Here is a 3,717-nt window from a genome sequence, read left to right as displayed (position 1 = left end):
AAAGAGAGACACAGGAGAAGAAAAAGTTGGAACAGTCTTGCACAGATGTGATGTGTAAGTTATTGGATTACATGCAAGTCATCTTTATTAGCCATCCATTTTAGAAGATCATTACACCCTTTGAATGGTGAGGAGTAACTCTTAGAATCAATTTCTCAGGTAAGACCAAAAATTACTTAAAATGTAGCATGTATTTTTCACAAAAGCGTCAAATACATTTATTTATTACCACAAATGATGACCAACATTTTTACGTTTATCCAGTTGCTTTTCTCAGGTCAGTTCCTCTGTAGAAAACAAACAAAAAACAACAGTATTTTTACTGTGCATTCTCGTTATGGTATGTCCTTGGTTATGTTCAAGCAGTGTATGCTATTGATTCCGAAAGTACAGTAACCTCGACTGGTTCAGCCATAAATGGAACATTAAACATAATTTTCTCGTAAATTTTTAACTTGTCTCTCCTGACCTCCAGTGAGTGAAAGGCTGCAACTCACCCCTGCACCCTGGTCATGGACATATCAGGTCAGGGATGGTACAGCAAAGACTTAAATATTCCTATTTAAAAATAGTATTTTATATTGCTGTGAATCATCATTTATATGTATGAGTGTGCATGCTCTGCAAGTGCTCGTAAATATGTGAGCATGTGTTAGTGTGTGTTGCGTTTTTCATTGTCTTATGAATATGGTCAATGTTTAGTAACTTTTAAAATATCACAGCCCACCATGGTATACAAATTGACATGCAAGGCCTCTCCTTAATCTTTCTTGGAAGCATAAGCAAGATATTTGCTAGGATCTTGTTTACAGTTGTAGCTTGGGGTGGAGGTGGTTCCCATTCACACGTGTATCCCACGCAGCAGAATACACCGCAGTGTTATAACCCTGTGATTACAATATATATCCTATACATATACCATATGTATATGTTTTCTTTACATGGTTCTTGGCTTTCCATTAATTTACATTACATAATGTATGTATAATACAATCCCCTTCTAATATCATTTAAAGCATTTAACTTACAGCTTGATTACTGGTGCAAGCAGAGAATATCCACCCATCTATGCACGTAGGTATGTTCACTGGGGAGGCAGATGTTGGATGATAATGTGGTTTACCACACCAGTCTGACATCTGACATCTCATGTGTCATGCGGAGTGCAGCCAGATGGTGTCCTTGACTTCTGCAAGAATAAAAGAGGTTACCTAGTGTGATGGTTTCTACTATACATTAGATCATATCTCACTCTAATGGACCTTTATTATAATGATACACCTAGACTGTGTAGACATAGCGTCCTCAAAATACCCTATTTAATAATAATATAATTCATTTAGAATCCATTTGCATGTACTGGTAGATAATGCACTAAAGATAATAAGGATTTGGAAACATTGGTTTTGTTAATACGAGCATGTTTTCACTGACTTTAAAGGAAATAACCCTTTTTTCTCACTAATTTTTCAGAATTAATGTGTTTTGGGTATAATACAGCATTTTTTATCATGTTAGATTAGGTATCAAGTGCAAAGGAATATCGAGTGCCCCCTGGACTAAAATTAATTCACGGTGACATAAGTGGAGATTTTTTTGTGCAATTACAAAAACAGAGGGGATATTAAAGTCTTTGTTTTTATCAGTTGACAGATAATGACGATGTGTGCGCTAAAAGATTAGTGGAAGTTAGTGAGGGATGACTATGAAACCAAGAATCAACATAATTAGACTACATATTAGATATAAAATTAAGTGGGCAGTAATAATCCTTATCATTATGTTCAGTTCAATAAAATCATTATTTACCTTTTTAATACCTTTAGTAAAGAGTGTCCTATTCTGGTTGTAGAACAGCAGAGTGAGTTTAACACCACACTTTTATGTACATGTAAACATAATGTATTGCAAGTTCTTACGGCTGGTTATGGCATCACTTAGTACATCACCATAAATAAGTGTGTGGAACATAATCAAACCTGTGATCAATAAATACTCTACATTCAAAGGTCTTGCTGGATTGGATTCATGGTAATCATTATTCTAGTTATGACATTAAAGATGATCCCTGTTGTGAAACAGTAAATGTCAAAAGGTGAAGTCAAAGGTCCAGCAAACCAAGATGGCTTCCTTTGCAGACAAAGGAAACCCCAGAGCAACTGGGGTGTTTTGGTTGGATATAACAAATTAAAGCACCTTTCAGTTATCAGAATCCCCAGTTACTCTACACTGGTCCTTTTTGCTAAAAAAAACAACATAATACTTATAAAAAAATCTGTATTTTGCCTCTTGACTGTGAAAATAATGTTTGAAGCTCATCCATCCTTATTGTAACACTTGAATGTTAACAAGATGATCCACACACTTCATGCAGTCTTTCAAACTCCTGTAGTTTCTACCATACAGTTAATTTTGAATAATGCATTGACCTGACCTTACAACAGTTGTGGGAAAATCCTTGTCTCGTAGTTATCATAATCTGTGTTGTTGTTTGTGTGAAGAACACAAAACAATATTATCATCTAAGGTTAGTAGTAAGGACTATCTAGCAGTAAGTTTGTTCTGTCAATGAGGCATGAGCATTCACAATAAAAAGTGTCATTCTCTGCTTTAAATAAAAAAGTTTTTTATAATCAGAGAATGGAGGTGATGTGTAGTCTCTGAGTGGAAAATATTTAAGCATATTTTTATAGATCAGATCAATGCCTGTCCTGATAATATGAGCAGTTTAGGAGATACTAGTGGACACAAAAGCTACTTGCCTCCACTCTTTCAAACCTGCAGTGAGAGGTGGTGGAGGCGGATGAGAGGTTGTATTGAAATCCAGCAGTCTGAGTGCAAGGTTCTCCTCTCTTGTCGTGGAAGTGGAAATGAGTAATAGTAGTAACAGTAGTTTTCATCTATTTTTCACAGAAATAATAGTTAAGGTCACTGCAATTTTATAATGTCAGTGTGTAAGCTTGTAGTGATAAAAACCATTAGACACTGTGTTAATTGGGAGCTTAGGTGCAGAACATTAACACTGATCGAGTTATTCCAATGTAGAAACCCCATATTCCTGACCAGATGCTATGGAAGTATCAAGCAGATAGGATAAGGTTTGTTGTGTTATCAATTCATTTTTAAATCCAGTTACCACCATACTGTATACAGTTTGTTCTTACAACTGGATTGACAACAGGGAGTATCTAAAACACCCAGATCCAATAGTGTTGACACAATACCCTACAACAGGAGTTCTTCTCATCTTTTTTGGAAATGAGGATCAGCAGGCAAACAGTGATTCAAAAATCCTGAATCTCTGAAAATGCAAATGTTTTGGACACAAGAAAAAGTCTCAGTGTATGCACACTTAAGGAATCAATGCAAATATTAAATTTTTTATGTTTTTTAAAGACTTAAGGCTTCAGCAGATGAATGTGAAAACAAACTCTGCACATAGCCTGCATCATTCTCCAGGCTGAATGAGGGATGATCAGCTCTTCTCTAATGTTTGTAGCCTGGTAGCCTACAGTATGCCTAGGCATTAAGAATCACCACCATACATAACTCTTTTCATATGCTAGTGATGCTGTCAACATTGATCAAATGTCCTCAAATTACCTTGAACAGTGTTCCACTGTCCCTTTGCCCCTGAAGTGTGAGTTAAGTTGTGGTATCTCAGTAACCTTCAATGGTGCAGTATTAAGCTCATACAGAAGCAGGATCTATTTTTGA

General features: G+C 35.9%; 1 protein-coding gene across 2 annotated transcripts in view; it reads left to right on the top strand.

Annotated features, from left to right (window-relative positions):
* klhl4 (kelch-like family member 4) overlaps positions 1–3,717 on the top strand; it is a 29,201-nt gene continuing 25,484 nt past the window's right edge. Inside the window, exon 1 of one of the 2 annotated variants that reach the window (XM_035669313.1) lies at positions 1–159. The gene's annotated coding sequence lies outside the window, so the exon portion shown is untranslated. The remainder of the gene's footprint in view (positions 160–3,717) is intronic. The other variant, XM_035669315.1, reaches the window with a different exon arrangement.

The sequence above is a fragment of the Morone saxatilis genome, unplaced genomic scaffold, assembly GCF_004916995.1.
Source record: "Morone saxatilis isolate NCDOM2014 unplaced genomic scaffold, NCSU_SB_2.0 Contig22, whole genome shotgun sequence".
Taxonomy (NCBI): domain Eukaryota; kingdom Metazoa; phylum Chordata; class Actinopteri; family Moronidae; genus Morone; species Morone saxatilis.
Note: the sequence above shows the minus strand (reverse complement) of the source record. Positions and strands in the feature narration are given on the sequence as shown.